Genomic DNA, 22,548 nt, shown 5'->3' with positions numbered 1-22,548 from the left:
GGTTTAGGTAGTTGCCACTGAAGTCAGTGGAGTTTTACTTTTACTAATGTTTCTGAGAAAGGGAATCAGATGTTAGGTTTTGTCAAAAAAGTAGATTCTAGCTCACATCTGTGTAAATTTACATGTCAACGCATGTGGCTCTGATTGCCAAAGTGGATTCTAAATGTGCAGCCACCAGACATAATTTAAACCATATGAAATAGATCTCTAAAGTAAATAGCTGCCCATGTTCCACCCAGAAATAAAATAAAGCAGTTGCATCACGTGGTGTAGGAAGTGCTATAGTTTAAAAACAATCACAGTAATAATATAGGAACAGAATCCAAGTGCTCTTCTACACTTATTTTGCGATGCAGATCTCAGCAAACAGTTACCATGATATTGGTTGCTACTCTGGACTCTCATTAGTAAAGGATAATGATGTGGAGGTAGCGTGGCCCAGGGAGCTTATAGTCAAAGAGATAACCCTGCACAGAATTATACCATAAACAAATACCTAACTTCGCATGTGAAGCCAGTTCATTTGGAGTCTGTGGGGCACACAGCTGCGTACAGTCAATCAAGCATATGGGCAATGGTTTCCCAGAATGAGACTTAATTGACCTTTGCAGCATGAAGATTTATAATATACCCTGAAAGCCTGTATGTGTGCCTGGTTCCTCTTTGTCTTATGGGTGAATAGCACCATTTTTATTGTAGAGCCAGATTTGGCAGAACAAGTAAAAGTTAAAGAAGGGATTTAAAGTCTTGCTCCAGACCCATCTTCTGCCAAAAATACCTACCCCAGTACCCCATTTCCTTCTTAGATTACCCAAGTTGTCTTGCTGTGCTTATGAAAAATTCTGCCCAGCACCAGACTGTGCTCCAGGAGTTACCTGCGGCAGTTCCATTTCTAGCACTTGCTGCTGCAGCTGCCATCACTGACATACAGTGCAGAATGCAGAAGAAATAAAAAAAAAACAACCCTTCAGTTTTGTCTCAGTGCTCAGTTTCTCAGCACCCACAGTTCAGCATTTGAATGTGCTGATGTCTTACAGGATGTCTGAGGTAAGCAGAATTGTGTTGTAAGGTCCAATTAAACTCTACTAATGATTATTTAATCCTTTGGAAGCTAAAAGCCTGATCCTTCTCTGAGTCCTGCCATTGAGTTCGGTGGAAACAGAATCAGGCTCTAAGTCACTAAATAACATTTTCCATGGTAATAATTAATAACAGCAGTTTTGAAGCTAAAGAAATTCATAATTTTATTTGTAATGCAAGTTTCCGAAATTGCAGGTGGATTTAGGAAGAGAATCATACAATTATCTGAAATATGTTCAGAGTTGACAAGCTCTAAAATCAGGACACATCCAGAGCTGCAGGCTGGGTGAGATACTGCAGGATGGATTAAGAACTATCAAATGCTGTAAGAGAAAGGTAAGTATTATTGATTGGGGGTGGGCTGGGAAAATAATATGCTAATAAGGAGCATTGCAGAGATCTTAAATCCTCGCAGATGCGTTTTTCTTCTGGAATGTTTGTTGTGCAAAGGGTTGAAGAAGATATGTCTGAAAGGAGACCCAAGGGGAAGTTTAGTCAATCTTGGATGGTTTCTAAAAATGTTGTCTTGCCTTGTGGTTAAATAATGAATGCAAATCTCCTTTCATGGATTTAAGGCTCTGATTGCTGACATGGGAAAACCAGAAAGTTTTTTTTTTCTTTTGTAAAATAACACCAAATGACATGCATATCTCTTTGTTCTCGCATATGAATTTATCTTTGTTTTAGGATAAAAGGAGCACCATATGTGACCGGGACTGCATTAGCAGAAAAGAGCTGTGCTAAGCGCTGTGGTTTTCATTTGTTAAGGTTTCTGCAACCGTTTCCCTGAGTGTCATTCACTGGACAACAGTTTAGCTTTGACTTTGGTTTTCAAGAAAATTGAAAATATAATTAAGCCTCTCAGATTTAGAAATTGAGCTATGCTGGGGACAAAAGTGCATCCCGGCTACAACTAGAGTTTCATTAACTGCAATAGTCCTTCCACGTGCTAGCATATAACACCACGTGAAGTCTATCATATATTAGTTTCATGTTCCATTGCAAACATTTCACACAGTTCTGAAGTGGAACCTGCCATAATCATATGTGATACTCTTCTCACTCACTTAGTATTTTTTTTCCCGTTCCTTGGATGGTGTTTCTGGCCTTCTTGAAGTTCCATAGAGTGAATGTATCTCTGTGAGATTCTGGCCAATCTCTTCCCTGTATTGTACCCTTTTTGAATACCCACAGTTTAAACTCATAAACAAGAAATGGGGGATCAGCATTTCTGTGGTTACTGCCTATTTGGATAGAGTATATCTGAGACAACTTACCCGTCTCATTTCAGGAAATAAATTACATCAGATTATATTTTCTGTGGGGTTAGAGGCAGGGAGGCTGCAACTTACCACCCATCAGCTGGCCATTAGTAATTGCTCTGTGTATTCCCAAACCTGTAGTAACTGTGAGGTAATTTAGGTGACAGCCTCAGCTGATGAAGATGACCAAGTAACCTTGGTTTCTGCCAGAGGAAATACTATCTCCCCAAGGGACTTGAAAATGTAGTACAATAATACTTCACCTGATTAAAATAAGTAACTGACTAAGGCGTAACTTATATTACATGAGTTAAAGAGTCGGTCTATTAGCTGCTCTGTTATATTTCAGCCCTCATTAGCAAGATAATTCGTTGTACTAGAATGTGTACTATAAATTTGTATAATAGTATTCTGCACCTGATAGATATTAATTTTAGTTCAGTCTGATTTATCGTAACATCAAACTATTCAATGTTTGAAGAGACAAATAGAAGTTCATTTTCTTGTTGTTCTGAGATATGGTATGTAGAATGTTCCAGGATAATAATTAGATGTTGGATGCTACTATATTTTCTGAGGCAGAGCTAGTGATTGCTTGAAAATGATATTTAAATGACCCTGTTCTGCTTAGAAGCTATATAGCCTAAATTGTGCCATCCATTGCTGCTGGATGGAACTCTACAAGAACATTCCTTTCAGTGAGAAATGACACTATTTCTGCGCTGACAGTTTCTTTGTAATAATAGTGTTAGGTTTTGCCAATGAGACACAATTGTTGCTAATATGACAGTTTGTTGAATTGTTGAATTTTGAATGGAGAATAATTGAAAATGTACATTACTGAGGAGTTTGCTGGGTGAGGCAAGGGAGGGTGGAATTAGAGTCAGCTTCTGGCTTTACTCTTGTTTAAAATGTACATGATGCAATTGTGACTGTGTGAACAATTTTTTAAACCAGTCTTGGAATGTAGCCATTTACCAGCAGTTAGCAGGAAGACTGTGCTACAAAAAATATTTATATTGACTTAAATTGAGTTAGATTGCTTTAGCTTATTCCATGTGCTATTTTTAATAAAATTGAATGTTGGTAACCATTTCCCTCTGCAAAACTCAGAATTCTTTTATAAGCATTTAATGAACTTTCTTTTGTTAAATAAAATGTGATATGTTGGTGTTGCAAGTGCAGGAACAAACAGCTACAGATGGAAAAGAGTCTGGGTGTGCTAATTCTCTTAACTTCTCTGCTGGGACACCTTTTCCTTCAGGCTATGACAGTCAAGGTCTGATCTGCAGATATTGGAATACTTATTATAACAACAACACTTCCAGATGAGATGGCAAAATTAAGCATGAATGTATCAGGTGGTAGAAAGAGCTCAAGTGACACGAGAGATTCTTACTGTCAGAGACTAGAGGCAAATTCTCTATTCAGTCACACCAGATTTTGCATAGATGTACAACTGTTGGTGTCAGTGGCTTTGGTCATGATGAGCACCCAGAAACCTGAGAAGGGACAGAAATGCTGTGGTTTCTCATTTGTCTATAACACAGAAAATACAATTATCTCATATTCTCTCCTGAGCACAGTGGTCCTTGAGGTGCAAGCACTCTGTCCCTGGATGTGTAGTGTCCATGTTTTTTTGTTCATGCTATTTCCATCCTGTGTAAAGCTGCTTTCTGTGGCCAACTGTGTATTTTTGATCAGGTTTGTGACCAGGGCTATATGGGAGCAGCACATTAGGATGTTATGTTTGACATGCATCAGGGGATTTCTTTCTTTGTTTCAGAATATCACGTCAATTTTGTGCACTATAGTTTGAAAAATATTTTTCAGGAATTATTTTTGACTGCATTGCTAAGTCTTGCCAGCTACGTAGGTAGAGGTCTCTCACACTAAGTTCATTTATGGTTCATATCATATAATCTTTCATTCATTTAAGAATTTGTTTTTAAACATAAATACAGATCGTTTCGTTCACAGTCAAATTTGGAATAGGGTTTTCTGTTTATGTATATTGCATTGTTTAAAGGGTAATCACTTGTACACGCTGGAAATATATAGCGTTTGATTGTATTTGAGATGATTCTGAGATTAGAGTGAATATAAGAATCTTCATAAATGGTTCTGAGCTAGAGCTGTGAGAAGAATGCATTTTCAATTTTCTGAACAAAATGAACTACCCCAAACTACTTTAGGTCAAGTGAAACGTCTTTCCAACCTGAAATGGATTTTTAACATCTTTTCAGTTATTAATTTTTGTCCGTTTAAAATATTTTGTATAAAACATCTTATGCTTCCAAAAACATTGAAACAAACCACTTCAGAATCGTGTGTGTTCTGTATTTTATTTTGTTGACCAGCGCTGCCTGGTGAGGTGGTCCAAGTTTGCAGATAGTTAGGTCAGACTTCTGACTGTACTTCCATGGCAATAATTTCTCTGAAAAGTTGTAGCCTGTTGCGCTCCTGGCAGAAACTTACCTCGGCTGCTTTCTTTTCTTTCTTCCAATTAGGATCCAGGAGTGAAAGATTGCTTTTTTCAGTATTTATTGACTGCACACATTCACCTCTTCAGCTGGTCTAAATCAGCACAGATCTGTCGGATTTATACCCGCTGAGGAGATGTCTCTTTCTGTTCATTACTAATTCCTTAAAGTCGTTCTGACTTGATTTTCACTTAGTTCACCTTGACTTATTGTCCTTCATTATTTTAATATTCATTTATGTTTTTGATCACCTGCTGACTCAATCATTTTTGAGTCCTTGTATTTCATTGCGATAACTAATTTCTAACATTAATAGTCTTGACTTTTCTAATCATTATTTACTTTCTCTTTTTTCCCCTTTTTCCTTTGCTGTCCTCATTAATTTTATCTCACCAAAATATTTTCTGTCATTTAAACTTTTTCATGATTATGATTATTAATTTACATTTTACTTATTTAAACTCATTCCATTTCTCCCCCTTACACAGTGAAAATTGCTGTAGAGTCCATTAAAATCCCTCAGCTAATTCCTGATGGGTTCAGGCAGTCTGTGCGAGTTCTCATTACTAGAGTAGCGTTTTGTGAGGATAAACAGACCTCGTCAACTTTCTTTGTTCTGAAACTGGCAGCATCTATCTAGCAGTAGAAAACAGTTAACATTTTTTGAACTGCAATTTAAAATGAAGAAATAATTTTATTGTCCCTGCTTGCTTTAGTGGTTTAATGTTGTTTTCTTCCTCCAGGGATATAGTTGGCTGCAAACCTGAGTCTTTCTGAAGACTGGTAGGGAGATACTGAATCCAGGCTAGTCCGACATGTAGGATGAATCTTCACTTTATGCAGGGTTTTACGTACATGGATGCTCTGAAGAAGAGGAAAAGCTGTTACTTTGAGTTAACAGTTGACTGTGAAAAATTTAGAAACGCTGTTATTCTTCTTGTTTTGTGAATATTTCATGATAAACCTTGTGAAGAGTCTGTAACTTCAAGCGTAAGATTTGCATGAAAAATGGCTTCCACTTAGGCTTCTCCATGTATGTATATTGATATTTTGTAGCTGCAGTCTTAATCATCTCACTGGTGTGATGCAGTCAGTACGAAATTAAGAACCGGTTCAGTCGTTGCAATACAGATTTCAGTAGGAACATGACTTCCTGAGAGTTATTAGCAGCAGCTTGACAGACATCTTGATAATTTTGGTCAAGTAATCTGATTGCCAGTTATTTTAGTTTATCAGTGATAAAATGGTGTGAGGGAGAAAAATTGAAGTGAAAGCTTTTGTAATACTTCACCTGAGAATGTTATTGCATTTAAATGGTGGCACTTGTCTTAAACAGCTCCGCCACAAAGATCAAACTGTTTCCTAAATTATTGATCTCATTTTCCTTTTGCAAGAGCTGATTGTTGATACTTCAAATATATCTGCAGCTTATAAATGCTTGGGAACGCAAAACCCAGCGTGCTGAGAATCTGACTTCAGCGTCTTTATTGGCTAATATTTTACTCTGTGTCTAATTTCTCACTCTGGATCTCTCCACTATAAAGCTGAATCAAATCCCACACTGGGTGCTGCTTTGGGATTAAAATGATGCACCAACAGAGGTGTGTGCAGAGGTAGCAGTCTTTGGTTGTACAATCTCGAACTACTGCTGGCATTCACCTGCTAGAACAGTGAAGCGCAGTGCTTTCTACAAACAGGTATGCTATTTTGTAGAAAAAACAGCCTCTTCCAAGCATTTGCAGAATTCTATTTTTTGTTCAGAATATTTCTGTTGTGAAACAATTTGAAACGATGAACCTCTCCTTGGAGAGAGAGGGGAAAAATCAGCTCTGGTTTGGATCTCAGTAGGAGTCAGAAGTTTGTCTTTTTAGCAGAGGCACCATCCTGCTTTTGGTGAGAAATGGGGCGTGGGGGAGTCTCGGCTCATGGCAATGGCTTGTCTTACATGTCAGCACTGTTTGGGTTGCAGCAGCCCCCCTGAAGCTCACAAAGGGGTGGCTGCATGCTGCTATGGGAGATGAGGCATGTTTTCTATGGATTTCCTGGCTCTAACTGGGACTGGGCTCACATGGGGACATTGGTGTCCAGCAGCCTGGACCCTGCACCACCTCTCAGTTGACTGCTGGCATCCCGTTCCAGCTGGCCGGCCTGGCTGCACGCTGGGGAGTATGGGCTCATGGCCAGCACAAGTTTCATAGAGGCCACAGTGACCAAGATTCCCTCCTTCCCCAAAATTCCCAGCAGCTGATTGATTTGATTGGATTTGTGAGCGGCAGCAGCTCCTGTCAGGCCACTCCACTGTGCTTTCAGAAACCTGCAGTGCTCTCCCCAGGGAGCTGCAGCTACAGCTCTTTCCCCAGCACTGTCAACCTGCCTGTCCTCCAGCTGAGGCAGAGCAGCACGTCATGTGCTGTGTGCCACCTCCCTCTGAGGATAGCAAGGACCTCAGGAAGCAATGACGAAAACATATCTTTCTAATAAGTTGACTGTCATTAGCAGTGCCTAGTTTCAGGGTCTCTGGTGGTGTGTAGGAGCCTTAGTAGTACTTGAGCTTGTTTCAATAATGGCAAAAAAAAAAAAAAATCTAAAGATATTAGCGTGTGCTTGTGTACATGTGATGGACTGAAATAAAACATCAAGGAATAGAAGTGTGCCTTGAGAGTTTAGGTCTTTCTGTTTGTTACCATTGAAAAATGAGTTTACTGTAGAGATTTTTTTTTTTTGATAGTAATAAATTTGTCCTCAAACGCCAGTGCAGAAACCATTTGGTTAAGGCATGCTGCTTTGTAGTTGAAATTGCTACCAACAATTTTCAAATATCTTTGTGGCAGCTTCATGAAATCTAAAGGCTCAGTCAGAAGCATCACCTTGGTCAGGCAAGTAGCTGCATGTGATCTTTCTATCACGATTAAATGCAAATAAATCCATAAATCCAGATCCACTAGCTTTCAAAGAAGTCTTGCACTGCCTGCCCTGAGAGTGATTGTAGCTTTAAGCAATGTTTGAAAGGACCAAAAAGGGAGCACAGAAGTAATTTTGCTCTGCTGATCTAGTAGCAGGAGAGGCTGTTTTAGGGAAGACAAAGCACCACCAATATCTGAACATAGTGAAGGCCAGATACAGTATCTCTATTTGAGTACCATTTACTCACCTGCAGGAATCCCAATTAACTGGAATTACCACCCCAATTAAGCAGCAGTCCTTGCCATTAAGTATCATTAGGTTTAATTTGGTTCCCTGGGAAATGTCCCGATTAAGCGAATTTCATGATTAAGCACCTGTAATAAATGTTTTAGCTTACATGTAAAATTATTCATTATTTCATATCTGATCTGGTCACTAACCTGAATAACAACTAATACACCAGCTACTACTTTTGTCATTTTGTTTTATTAATTGCCTTGTGTATACTAACTTTCTGTCATGGCTTTGCAAAGTTTTGACAAGGAAATCTTTATATTTTAGCATTGTGATTTTTTTTAAAAAAATGCGAATATATTTCTGTATATATCACTACTGATTCTGTCTATCTGACAGCCTGACTAATATTTTGTCAGCGTTTCAGCAAACCCCACATGAACATCAATCACATTTTGAGAAAACCTCCCATTTGCTATATTCTAGAGGAAGCTTACTTGGCCAGCCTTAAATTTCTGCTTGGAGGCTGAATAAAATTTCACGACCTGAAACAGGTACTGAAAACACCTCCATTACCAAACTGTTCAAATGACAATGCATCAGGTCCCCTCTTTCTAAAAACAAGTGGTGGCATACAGGCTGTATTACAGGAAGGATCTCTTGCCTGTGCCTAAATTGGGATCTCCATTGTAGTTGCCAGGACAATGCACATATACTCAAAACATCTCTAAGTAAGGGATCAGACCAATCTAGCCTCAGCAACCCGATGCTCTGCTTCATTAATTCACTCTATTTGTCAGGAAGTAAAGCCCTCCAGAGGAATTAAACAATATAATGAGAAATGCAGTGGGGAATTGTGGGGGTTAGTACTACAAATACATGAAGATCTGATACTAACTAGAAGTAGCACCTCTGAGTGGGTGTGGGCTGTTGAGATGTGCAGAGTACAGAGAAAACCAATGTTCTTTGGAGTGTAAGATGGCAACTTCGTCTTGTCATGGTGTCAGATCTGTGAAATTTGTCTTGAATTGTAGCAAGGGCAGTGCAGTTTCCAAAGAAAGATGGTATCATTGGAAAGTATGTGTATGTGGATCCCAATCTTTATTTATTTATTTTAGAAGCATCTCTGGTTCACTGACCTCCCATTGAATCCAAGACTTGTTTCCAAGAGTATCTCAGTGGGGGATTTTTGTCTTTATGACCAAGAGCAAATTTATGATGACTTCATAGTGATAATTGTTGAATGGTCACAAAAGCACCATACTTCTCTAAAGGAAGGGCTTAAATTTACTTTTTTTTTTTTTAGCTTATTTTAAATTTCCTCAGATAAAAGAGAATATGTATGGGGAAAATCCATTAAAGATAGTCAGGGGAAGGAAGTAAGGGAAAGGAAATTATTTCTCCAAGAGATTAAGCTGAAAAGGAATAGAATAGAACTGAATAAGGGACTCCTTTAATCAGCTCTCTAGTGGGAGTGTATGACCAAAGAATCCTTTTTCACATGTGTGGAAGATCAAGGGTTTTTAATCAAAAAATAATGATGGGAACATACAATAATTTGTAGGTTCAGAAGACACCGAAAAAAATTGAAGTTTGTAAAAGTATTTCCTGGCATTATGTACACAAAACTTAAACATCTTGAACTTGTGCCATGTACAAGTGGTTCCTTAAGTGAACAAAAAGCAATAAGGTCTTTTGGGAAAGCTAACATACTTAGACGTAGTTATAAAAATAAACAAATATGGATTTGGTCCCCAGAATGGTAAGGAAAACCTCCCAAAAATAAAAGAAATGGTTATATACAGTTCTCAAATCAGGGTGGGGAGAAGTATTTCTCTCCACCCCCCACACCCTCTTTTCCCTTCTTCTTGTCTCTCACACTCTTTCATTCTCACTTTCTCTCCTTATTCTCCTTCTCCCTCTCCTTATTTTTTCCTTTAGACATATTCAGCAGCAGAAATAATATGAGAAATTTTGGCACTTTGGCACTTTCTTATAGATAATCCTGTATTTGCACTGGTCAGAGAAAAAATATTCAGATTCATAAATTGCTTAAACTAGGTTTTTCTTTTGATGTGTGCATAACTGCCATAAATGTTAATGCTAGGTCTAGGCTTCAAAAGGAGAATATGCCCCTTGCTGGAGTTGAGACATAAGGAACTTTAGGAACTGGAAAAAACCCATCTGGCTCAGCAGTCTTGGTATTTATTTCATTTTGGAGTTGTGAAGAGAGAATTAGATGTCTCCCATCTATATGGTTTTGCCTAGTATTCCTGTATACTAAAATACAGATAAATACGTCAAATAATTGTTGTTGTTCACTCCTCTTGTTTTCATTAACTTTGGTATCAACTTCTCTTTATTCTCTCATCAATTATATGTAAAATGAAGTAGGCCAATTCTTCTCCAATACGAATTGTTTACCTTGCTCGCTTAACAGACTTTTGGGATGGATTACCAAAATTACCTTGTAATGGGTCATGGTACACCTGACCTTTTATCTTCTAGTGCACCGTGTGCTTGAAGCATGCCGATATAAAAATTAAGAAGAATTAATTGTAGTGCTTGCTAGTGATTTTAGTTTCTATGAGCATGTGCATCAATAACTACAGCCTAATATGAACTTGGAAATGATTAGATCCCGCAGCTCTTGTGAGTTTTCAGAAAACAAAACCTTAAAGCTAAATAATATGTCCCTCCTCCTAGAGCCTGAATTAAGAGCCAAATGAAGTATTGTCCAGAGCCATGAAAACAGGTTTGGCAGCTGTATAGCAGTCAACTGCACACACAGGGATAATAGCGTCAACAGGACGGCCTTTTGTGAGGACCTGAAGGCCCTTAAGGTAAGAGGAACAGTCTGCTACCAAAACTAAAGTGACCACAAGCTGAAACTGTGGAAGGGACTTCTTCATTTTACTCTGCAGATATACAATTATTGACTAGGATGATCCAGTTGTCTGCCAAAGAGCAAGGGAAAATGTTTTTGGTGGATGTGTGTTTTCTTCTGGTCTTCACCTTTATGAAAAATAGAGGCTAGTAAATACCTGCAGACATGCAAATTAAAAAGGGTGTCATAGAAGTGCTTTTAGTACCACAGGTGGATAGGAATTGCTGAACTAGTTTTGAGAAGCAAGATGAAAATCTCAGCAACTGCAAGCATGTAGACACCACTCAGTCTTGTGTAAAACAAAATGGGGAAAACTCCTTCATTCACATTGTTAAAAGTGACACACCGGTTTTCCATTTGTGTACGTCTCCTGCAGGCATGCATGTTTTCTAGACCTGAGACAATTAGGTAATAAGCTGCTTCCAAAGAGGAATTTGCTAATTGTTTCTAACAGATTTGATCTTTCATAGTGTTTATCAACAGCAACTTCAAGCTATGTAAATGAACTTGTAATGCTTTCAAAGCAGACATTTGTTTTGTCTGCTGATATGTACAGTTACTTCCTACTAACTGAACTCCTTAAGACACAATGAATTTTCATCACAAGAGGTTAAGCATTTGTTAAGTTTGTTAAGTTTCCTTAGCTGGAGCCAGTGTCTTCCACTGATGCAAGAGATGATCCATCTGCACGAGTATATTCAGAGACTTGACTCTTAACTGGGACATTTCAGGCTTTTAAAGACAATACTTAATGGATGGGGCTTTGAGCAACCTGGTCTTGGGGAAGATGCCCTTGCATGTAGCAGGGGGGTTGGAAGGGTTGGAACGAAATGATCTTAAAGGTCCTTTCCAACCCCAACCATTCTATGGTTCTATGCTGTCAAGTTGTCTATGATCACTGAAAACAAGTAAAATATTTTGCCTGGAGTAACCTGGTATTTCAGCCTACAAGCTGAGCAGTGTTCTAATATTTCTAGTGAAATCACTGATACAGGGAACTTCATATATCCTAAAGATATCTATTAAACAGAAAATTCAGTAGAATTCTGTGTTCAGATATGAAGTCAGGCTGATTTCTGAGACCTCTGCTTGTTCTCCAATTGAGAGTTTATGCATTTGCCATTAACCAAAATCCAGAGAAAAAATTGTTTTGCTTGTAAATAGAAGGCCTCATGATCAAAGGAAACATACCCAGGTTACAAATATTTTTGCTAAATGTTACATATTAATGTATTCTTTGTTCCCTATTTTATTCTAACTGTTATAGTTTAATGGTCTGAGCAGCATGATGTTAAAATGCTTGCATGCATTTTTTTCCTCACTGATGAACTGATCTCAAACAGTCGTTTGAATTATGAACAAGAAGTTCCTTTATTATGTTTTATGTTCTTTCACATGATCAGAAATCCTTTTGAGGAAAGAGCTGGTATCTGTGCAAAGCATCTGACTTCTTAACAGATTGTGGGTTAAAGGAGTTGCTTGGACAAAAATAAGTAGTCATTTATTATATGCAAATATAACAGGTTGACATAAAACCCATGACTTCAGTCAACTAGAAAATAATACTATAACAGAGATATGTTTTTGAAGTTGCTGTTTAGCTTCCTATAAGGGGAGAAAATCTCCTGTAGCTCAGATGGGCTTATTTGAAACCAAAGCTTTTGATGTTATAATGTGCAGTCTAAATTCATTAATCCCTCCGTTAAAAAAAAAAAAAGTCTCTTAAATGAGTAATAAACATAATAATGAAAATAACTGCCAGGAAGAACATGAGTTACATCACACTTAGTGTTCCAGCTAAAGATGAAAATGAACTTTGGAAACACAGGTTACGCTAAATGAATTTAATTTGTGTTTTGATACAGAGTGTTTAAACATGTTGTTATTTCTGGCACCAGGGCTGATAGCTATTAAATGAGAACATCTAAGAACATCAAAGGAACTGGACCTTTTATACTCTTCAGCACCCCCTTGGAGATGTTTATCTGGGCTGTTATCTGGATCCCATACAACCTTCGAACAATGTGCCAGTCTCACCAAGTTACTCTCTTTTCCCAAAAGTTCTGACGCATGCATTTCCTGCGCAAATGTTCCATATTTTAGAGTTCACTACAAGTGCACAAATAAAAGTAGTTTGTACTAACAGAGTTGACTGTAGATACTTGAAGATTTTCTTCTATAAAATATTTGAAATAGAAAAGAAAACTTCCTTCTGTTTGACTCAAACTAAGTTTCCAGATGTCGGGGTCAAAGGTCGGAGATAAAAGTATCAGGTTTTGGCCTACTCTAACTAGACTCAAGGCCCAAATGTGTGAGATCTTCCCTAGAGGGGGTTTCCTTTTGTACTGGCTTGGTTTTCTTCTTTAGCCTCTCCCAGTAAGAGGTCCCATTCCATGCTGCTGAATTATGATACTTCATCTCAATCGTTAAACAGTAAATACAAGTTTTAAGTGTCTTAACACTTGGCTGCGAGTCAAGCCTTTTAAAATATCTCTTCTTAAAACTTTTCCATTTTTTAAGGCTGTTAATTCTTTTCTTCCTGGGGTTGTGGTGACTGTGCATGGGTCCTCTCAGCTGACATTATGAGATTCCTGCTCCAACTAATGCCAACAGTGTGCAATAAACTGAGGGGCCTTACAATTTACACAGAGCTTCAGAAGATACATAAATGCTAAAAGGTATTACCCTGATCTTCCCTTGGCATTTTTTTCCTGCAGCTGAAAGATCTTTGACTGTCTGAGAAAAAAAGATAAAACTGGTACACAAGCAAGGTTTAAAGCAAAAAAAAGGGAAGGCTGTGAGGACTAATTGTAAGTGCTCACATCTAACTCATCCCTGGTCACAAGGTCAGTTCTTTGGCTAAAGTCTGAACATCTACATGCGTGAAGAAAGCACCCCTGTGGTCATGGTGGGACTGTGAAGACAAGTGACCATGGAGGCATTCTTTCTGTGCTTGTTCTCCATTGCGAAAAAGGTGCTGCTTGATTATGAATCATGACTTCTATACTCATTCTCCTCTGTGATTCCCTAGGCATCTGCATTCCCATGTGGTACACAAATGTGTGTGCTCCCCATGCCTTCCCAAGCAATGCTCTCCTGTTTCTATGCATGGAAGCATGCCAATTCATCTGCATTTGGCAAAGGCAGAACAGAATTAGAGAAGTGACCAGCGCCATGTAGTTTGGAGAGATCAGATTCTTAAAGAAATTAAGACTTGAGGTGGCTGCAGAGCAGTGTTTTTGCACTCATGACCTGTGTTGAATTCTTCCATTACACAAAGCAGGAAACAAAAGCAGATCCTCCCCAGGTATTAAAGGAATAACTAATAAAACCACTAAGGATAACTGAACTGACACTTGCCAATGGATAACTAAGGTAAGGCAGTGATGGCACGTGACGCAACCTTGAGCCATTGTTCACACGGGAAGAAATGTGCCCACTTCTTCCTTAGTGCAGGAAAGCACTTCAGGATATCACAAAATGTAGAGACAAAAAACATCCTATAAGTTGCTACATTTTGCCCCTTGTCAATATTGAGTTTTCACCATGTGCGTAGTAAGATACTTTTTAAGCAATTCAGACAATAGGAACTTGTCTACTTCCTTTGGGTGGCAATGCTATAAGCAGTTTGAAAGGTGCTTACTTATCTACAGCAGCACAATTAGGCACATCAGTGGCACATATGTTTGTAGATCCACAGAGGAAAGAGGCAGCAGGATAGTCTGCAAGTTATGGCTCTGTGGGAAAAAAAAAAAAAAAAGGCTTCTCTTTGTAAGCTGTCAAGAAGGACCTTGCATGAGGGCAGTGGGCACAGCAAGGCAAATGAACAGTGAAATCAGTGGTGGAAACAGCTGCTGACAGAACATTTTGGGAATCTTTAGAAATGGGAGATCTGCTGTAGGCTCAGGGCAGCAATAATTAACAACCTGGTGTAGTTGTAGGACTTCCTGCGGATAGGGGACTGTCACAGTGGGACTGTGATAAAGACAAGCTCAAAGAGGCACAAAAAGGCCAGACATGTAGGAATGAGAAAAATTTCCATAGTAAAATCCTGGGGTCAGGATGTGCTGGAGTCTTGCTGGTAGTAAAGCAGCAGTAGATGTGGGCTGGGGCAGAGAAGAAAGTCTGGGATGGATGAGACACAGACAAGAAAGAAGGAAGGCAGTTTTACAGTGAAGCTTAGCAATATTTGGCATACTGTACTTGCATTAAGATTTGTAAACAGTATTATTCTAAGTTAATATTTTGATATTGCCAGAGCAGGGAGAAGAGAGTTCTTGTCTGTATTGCTCTGTTGCAAATGCACAAATCATTCCTGTGTGTTATATATATATATATATATATAGAATAACATTATTAGAGTGTTGATTTTGATGAAGGAGCCCACATTTAATGATTTTTGCAGCTGCTATTCTATATTTTGCTTCTTTACTTTTTATTCAGGTATTTTTTTGCTTCAGATTTCTTCTTTGCTGGTTCATTTGTTTTGGTTTCAAGTGAGCCCACAATACGCTAAATAGTCTCATTTGTGCACTTGTGATGCTTTGACTGAATTTTATTTCTCTTAATTTAATCCAGTTATTCTGACTTATTTTATCTCTGTCTCTTCTGAAATTAAATAACTTACTACTAGTTAATTATGCCTGTCAACTACTTATTGACCAACTCTTTAGGATAAAATGTTGTCTTGACCTTTGCAAGCCCCAGAACTCAGATCCAGTGGAAGATTTGTGAAGTCAAATAACTTGCAATGAAAAACTGTGTCGTTTCATTCATATGTTCAACATTACACTTACAAAGGGTTTAATGAAGAAATCAGAGAACTCAGAAGTTTTGGAATTAAGACACAGCCTTCCTGGATCTCAGCTAAGAGAGTAGTTCAATGCTATGCTGCTTGCTGCTGGTCACGCAAGTTAAGCCAAACTTTTATACCCTTCTAGTTAAAGAGGTCAAACATGTATAAACTTCCAATAATATTTTAAAAATGAACCTGGAGTTTTGGAAGTGTTAGTTCTTGATTCTTTCTGAGGTCCATATGACTTAAATTATTTTAAAATGCAATATCTATTTTCCTATTAGGTTTCATAAACTCTGTCCCTTTTCATATGTTTCTGTTCTCAGGTCTGCTTTCAGTCTGTTACTAAACACCAAGGGTTATATTCTTCTCCTAATGTGACATCTGGGGCAGAGATTTCAAAGCAAGCAGCCCATGACAACTACCTGACAATGCAGGATGAATAGAAGACACCGGGAAACTCAAAAAATCTCAAACGTTTGGGACCGAACAGTGCAAAAGACAAGTTATGTGTTAGGTAAGAGTGTAGCTCCCTTGTACGTATGGAAGGGATTTGCTGGGCAGTTGGACAGGAGTAGCTGGGCCAGGGGCAGTGAGGAAACAGGATGAAAAGCCAATGCATTACACAGACAACCACTGCTAATGTTGCTCAGGGACACTGCAAAGGCAGAGAGGGAGCAAGAAAGCGGATGTGATTTGAGCGAGTGCTGGTTAAGAGTAGCTCAATCTGTGAACAAAGAAAACATTTGCTGTTAGATTCCTGCTCTGCTTGCTCTCTGTGTCATAGCGGAGGTGATGGGTTTTACCTAACAGTCTTGGTTTTGCATTTGGTGTTTGGCACAGCTACATTTTGAATGCTTCAAGTGAAGTATTCTGCTGGTTTTCTTTCTAGTTAAATTTACATATTGCAGAGAAAATGCGGTATTGTCTATCCTTCTGTCTCTCCCTTATTGCCTCCTTTATTTCTAATAGAAGTTGGATTACTGAAACTTGAAAAAACTGGGTTAGGGTCATACGCTGACAAAAAGGCAGACTATGCTGGGTAACTGATATCACTAAATTAATAGGGGAAAAGAGCGATTCAGCTCAGGATGTGCATATATGTCTAAGCTTGTGCTCGTAACTAGTTATTTTATTTAAAGATTATTTCTGTTCTTTTATTTCCTCTATCACACCTTTTATATGTAGCTTTAAAGTATGTTAAATATAATCGAATACGGTGCCTATAAGAGAGCCACTGAATAAAAGAAAACTTACTGTTTGATCATCTCAAATAGAATAAAGGAGAAATACATCCAGCAAAGTCTTTCTGCAGATGTGTTTTTGCTTTTAAAGCCACATATTTCCCTAGTTTGTTTTTAAAGGAAAGGCACAGACTGTTCCAGATTTGGAAATAAATCATCAGGTCACCTGAAACAACAAAAAATGAAAAACAAAAAACTCTCTCAGCTCTCACTTCTTTTCATAAACTGGACCAAATTAATTATACTTGCAAGAACATGACCGTTATGACTGTATGTTTTAATAGTGCTATGACTGAGACAGGGGTATGTTTGATTATATTTGAAGAGGCTTTATAGAGTCTATCCGGAGATGTGAAGGATTCTAATCACAGTAATTTGTCATTTACGCCTGAATTCGGGCTGTAGTTTTACTGTTCTAACTTTGGAATCCTGGTCAGATTTTACCTGCTTACTGACTTGTAATGGCCAGTCTTGTAATGTTTTAGTAACTCACTGTAATTGTGGAAGGACAGTGGTAGTGGCCAGAAAGGTTGTCACTGACAGCAAATGCTGCCTGCAGTCATCTTGGTGCATGGTACTTGCAGGAGCTATTTACCTCCTGCAGCATGTCCTCGTTGGACTAATTCTGCTAAAACCTCAATGAGTGTGGTCTCCAAGTCCTTTTCTGCCAACTTCAATTCCTCCACACTTGTCAGTATTAAGTATTGATCAAGTGTAATGTTAGTGGTAGGACTACTCAGGACATGGGGCAAACAGAGAGAAAAGTAACATTGCCAGGAAAGTTTTCAGGATTTAAAATTTGGCAGGGCTTTGTCTGTTAAGCACAATAAATACCTATTTAGGGATTAATTACCAGAATTGAATTCTATGTCTTAAAGAAATGATTGAAATTATTTGTTCCAGCTTTCTGCAAAGCCATGCCCTAGAATTTGGCCTGCTGTCTCCATTAGAATCACTTCTTGGTTTAACTGTTTGAGCTTAGCGTAGACACTCAATTTTGTGGATGAACTTCTAATGGCAAGGAAGTCATCCAGGTACACAGGAAATAAGGCTTTTGTAGCTTTGGCTATGCAATGACTCCTATCAAATAACTTTTACCGCTGTCTGCATCTACAAACTTTTCTTCCGAAGCGCCCATAAACTGTGGGTGAAATCCTGATTCTACTGAAGATCTGTAAAGACAGCCATGAGTTTGAGATGTCACCTTGTGATCCTGACTTGTATTATTCATCTGTTCAGCTGCTTTAGTCTCTCACTGGTAGCACATTTTCAAGCCCCTTCTTAGAGTTCAACTATTTGCCATCCTCCTTTTAGAGCATAGTTGTAAAATATTTGTTAGGTGTTAAACATGTTGTTGACAAATTTTGCTGATGCTTGCACAGAAAACTTAGTGAATCTGAGATGGTCATAGACTATGTAATCTTAGTAGTCTTTCCAATCTTTATGATTCTATGATATAACTGCAATATTTGATGGACAGGTGCTCAAAGAACCCAGCAGCAATTCGGCCTCTTCTCTGTTTGCTGCTATCACCCCCTTGCAACTCCTCTGTGTCCTCAGTAAATCTGTGCAATAAGTACATGTATGAAAGTATATATTTCAGAAAAATTGAATTAATTTAAAATAATTTATCGTAAAAGTCAGATGGAGCTAATTCAAGAAAGACAGTAAAAATGTATTTGTATCTTTATTTCTATTTCAGCTGTATTTACAAGTAAATGGAACCAAACCGTTTCACTTAATAATTTTCTGCTCAATAATATAGTGTGAGTATCAATGCAAATAAACTCAATGGGTGACTTCAGGCTTGTGTAAATGGGTACTTTCCAGACAGAGCTCCGTAATAATTATTTTCATAATTTATATATTTTCCCTTGACATTAAGTAATTTTAAACATAGCCTTTAACTGAATTTTTAAATTAGTATGGGTTATACTTTAATTTCATTAATGATCCTGATAGTTTCTGAGTGATCCCATTATATTAATCCTTCTTTAACACTGAGTTATTTACTCTTTATTTCTGTAATTTTCTCTGGATATTATTATTCCTTACTCATTCGCAGCATCTAACTGATTCTGCTGATACATTAAAGAAGAAAAAGAAAATTAAATTGCTGCCCATTTCAGGCAAAGAAAATGCTCTCAGAAATGGGTCTGTAGCTAAAGGAGATGTCAAGCAAAAAGTTGTGAAAACAAACAAAATCCTTTTTATGCTGAGTAAAGTCTACACGCTATACATGAAAATAAAATGCTATAGTTACAGTTTTACAGCTCCCAAATGCTGAAGTAAATTAACAACCCATTGGCTTAAATCTGAAATGACTTCTTAAACTCTTTATAAAAGGATCTCTGCAGGTTTTAGCAGTGTTTACAATTTACCACCAGCTACTTGCGTGTATAAAATAACAGAGAGAAAATTTAAAGGAAAGATTTTACACAGAGTTTTTACGTCTAAATGTGGACCAGTTTCAGTGAGTCTGGAAATGCAGTTGTAGTTTAAAACCCTCGTGGTTCATAATGTGTACTCCTCTCAAAAATAATTGATGTGAGACATTTCTAAATGCTGGATGTTCTTAAAAAACTATATGCACTGAAGACAGCACAAGGCTGGACAACAATAACAACAAAAAATAATTATTTACAATATTTTTCCTAACAGAACGATTTCCTCACTATGTGATGCTGCTTACAGTAATGTGTGCATTACTTTATAATATATGCCCATAGACTGCTGAGAATATCAAGCTCCTCTGTGACTTTGCTGTGAAAAGGGTGGAGAAGATTTACATGGGGAAGATTCATAAAGACTGTGATGGAAAAGAATTGATCCTATGGCTATTTAGGTTTTTGGCTTTCATTGCAAATACAGTTTGGCTCACAGCTTCGCCAGCTCAGGCGTAAGGTGTCTTCAAGGGCTTGCTTCCCAAGGAAGCGTTTTCTCTTTCCACTTCAGCAGTGGCCATATATGCATTACTGCCCATTTTCAACCTTGATGTTTGTCTCCTGTTGTCATCTGCACTCTACGTGGTTTCTACATAGGAAATGAAACTGTTAAGTTCTGGAAAGCAGGCAATAACTGCAGTCCAGTGTTGCTGTGGCAAATATTGGCTTTCGGGTGATAACAGCACAATGACTCAAATTAAGTAGGCTGTCTTATCCTTCACAGTGCAATTACTGCAGTCCTACTCAAAGTACTGGACCCTATTCTTCAAGGTTACACTATATGTAGATCTGATACAGTCTTATATGATCGTCTAAAGATAATATACAGATCACTGTAAAAATCTAGCTGCAAAGCAGCATCCAGGAGTACACACTAGCTTGTTGGCTCTTTCACTTGCACTGAGTTTTGAAGTTTTTTAATGATAATAAAAGTGAAAATGACTCCATCTGTTAAGAGGAATGTTTACTCTTCTGTACTAGGAAGCTTGCATCTCTCTGCTGCTTATTGTCAGTTTTACTTTGTCAGTTTTACATCAAGCAGCAGGAAAAGGGAAGCATAAAAATCAAAATGAGCCGAAAAATACCTTTCAAGCTGATTTACGGAATACAATATATTACTGAAAAGGATCTGCTTCCTTTGATGTTATCCAGCCTTCCATACAGTGCATAGTTTATGGGTACGACTGGTAGGTGATTCTCAGAAAAATGCATGCTCTCCAAACAATAACAATTCAAATAGATTAATTCCGAATGCTCTAATAGTTCCTCTATATCTTGTATTATAATATTGGTAGAGAAATCAAAAAGAAAGTGAGCTGTCTTGGAGGTATCTGAATTTTGTGCTTTGCATTTTAGACTATGCTGTCACCAAAATGGAGATAACGCAGTTTGCAAACCAGCTAAGGAAAATGCCCTTGAAAATCAGACAAGGTCAAAGACCTATGCAGTTCAGGCCTTGATTTCTGCAGGAGGGCTCCAGCTAGTTGCTCAGTTTTCCTGCAACATAACAATCTCTGTTATTTGCAAGGAACCCAAACCATATAGAAGTAAGGACAATCTTCTACTGCCTTGTTTCTTTCCTTTTTCCCTGTGGCTTTTGGACCATGTGGTTTCCCTTTACAAAAAATAGGTGGGACTCCTAAGCAGCTGTCCTTTCTTTAGGATGAGGTTCACCTCTTCCCCTCCTGTTCTGTGTCCTGCTATCCTTCAAAGTGAAGAAGTGGTATCTCTGAAGTCTTTGTCATTTAGCAACTGTGGGAATTGAATTCGTTTTGCCTTGAGTCACAGAGAGCCCTTCTCACCCCAGTAGCTAGCACTGCCTAATTGTTAGGGTCTGTGCCCACCCCAACGTGCCTGAGGAAGGGCAGTCGACACCAACGCACAGTATGACCGCAAGAAGCAATGTGAACTGCAGGGCATCAGTGTGTGCCTGGCTGTGATCTTACTCATGCATGATGTGGGATTCAGGCTTTCATGATGTGGTGGCTGCGCTCTGGTTTTGGAGGGAGCGGTGGCCACGCAACCAGGGCACAGGGAGTTGAACGTCCTGGTTTCTACATGTCCTCTACCATTTCTGCCACCTCCATGTGATGAGATACCCTGGGGACATAGAGCCATGGTTAGCACTGGAACTGAGTCCTCAGTAACACTGAAGATACATGCAAAATTCTGCATAATGGAGGCAAGGTTCAAACCTATTCTGTTCTAGTTTTTCTAAAGCCTAACATAGTACATACTCCAACCACTAGTCAGATTGTGTTTTGTGCCTCATCTAGTTCCTTCTGTGAGTGTGAGGCTTTGATTTGCTGCATTTTCACTACTAACTGAGTATCCATTTCCTAGGCAATGTCTTGATGCTCTGATCTTTAGTCTTACTCTTTCCCGTTGCTTTTGCTTTCAAATAACATAATTTCCTTTCACAAAAAAAATGTTCTGAATGTAACCAGCCCAGAAACAACAAAAGTTCTAGTTCAGCTGTATCGATTAACATTTTCTGTTCTGTGTTGACTTTTGTCTACTTCTTTGTACTAGATTTCATATATCAGGCCAATCTTAGTAAGCTATTGGTCAAAAGTAGATTTAGTTCTACTAGTATTGATAAAAATTAGTTTCATAATTAGTGACTTTGGATTTCACGCATGCATCACTGCGTGCAGGATAAGGCTGTCATGTAGTGCACTTGTTGAAGCAATGGATTGTCTCCTTTTTGCTGTTTGCTTCATGAAGAATACTAGAGGTCTGACCCATGCCCTTATTGTTTATTAAAAAAAATCTAAAAAAAGAATATTATGGAAACTGTATGTAGATGTTACCAGACAGAACAGAAGTGGACACAATGGCTGAATCTGTTTTGGAGAAGTTTCAGAATGGTTGTGGGGGTTTTTGTTTGGTTAGTTGTTGTGTTGGGTCTGTTTGTTTCTTTGTTTTTATAGATTTACAGTGTCAGCTGCTAATACAACATTTCAAGTTATCATTAAGCACAGAACAGGTTGGAAGAGGCTACTTAATGAAATAAGCAATCTGTTGATGGATATTTGAAAAGAAAGTAAAAGTCTTTTTTTTTTTTGTCTTTGAGCTACATCTAGGATCTGAAAGGCATTTGGGAGCTAGAAAGGTACCTGAAATCCAATGGTATAAGAAGAATTACTGAGCTCTCAGCATTGGTCCTGTCTCAGGTTAGTTTATTATACTTGAAGTTTAGAATTTAAACAATA

General features: G+C 38.2%; 1 long non-coding RNA gene across 2 annotated transcripts in view; it reads left to right on the top strand.

The window, feature by feature from the left end:
• Positions 1–22,548, top strand: part of LOC110398216 — a 292,377-nt gene that overhangs the window by 113,994 nt on the left and 155,835 nt on the right. For both annotated transcript variants that reach the window (XR_002438264.1, XR_002438263.1), the window contains 4 exons: positions 1,276–1,416; positions 10,670–10,806; positions 15,972–16,162; positions 22,410–22,509. This is a non-coding gene — a long non-coding RNA (uncharacterized LOC110398216). The remainder of the gene's footprint in view (positions 1–1,275; positions 1,417–10,669; positions 10,807–15,971; positions 16,163–22,409; positions 22,510–22,548) is intronic.

Source organism: Numida meleagris, chromosome 4 (assembly GCF_002078875.1).
Source record: "Numida meleagris isolate 19003 breed g44 Domestic line chromosome 4, NumMel1.0, whole genome shotgun sequence".
In the NCBI taxonomy this organism is placed as follows: domain Eukaryota; kingdom Metazoa; phylum Chordata; class Aves; order Galliformes; family Numididae; genus Numida; species Numida meleagris.
The sequence above is the reverse complement of the archived record's forward strand: the minus strand, read 5'-3'. Positions and strand labels throughout refer to the sequence as shown.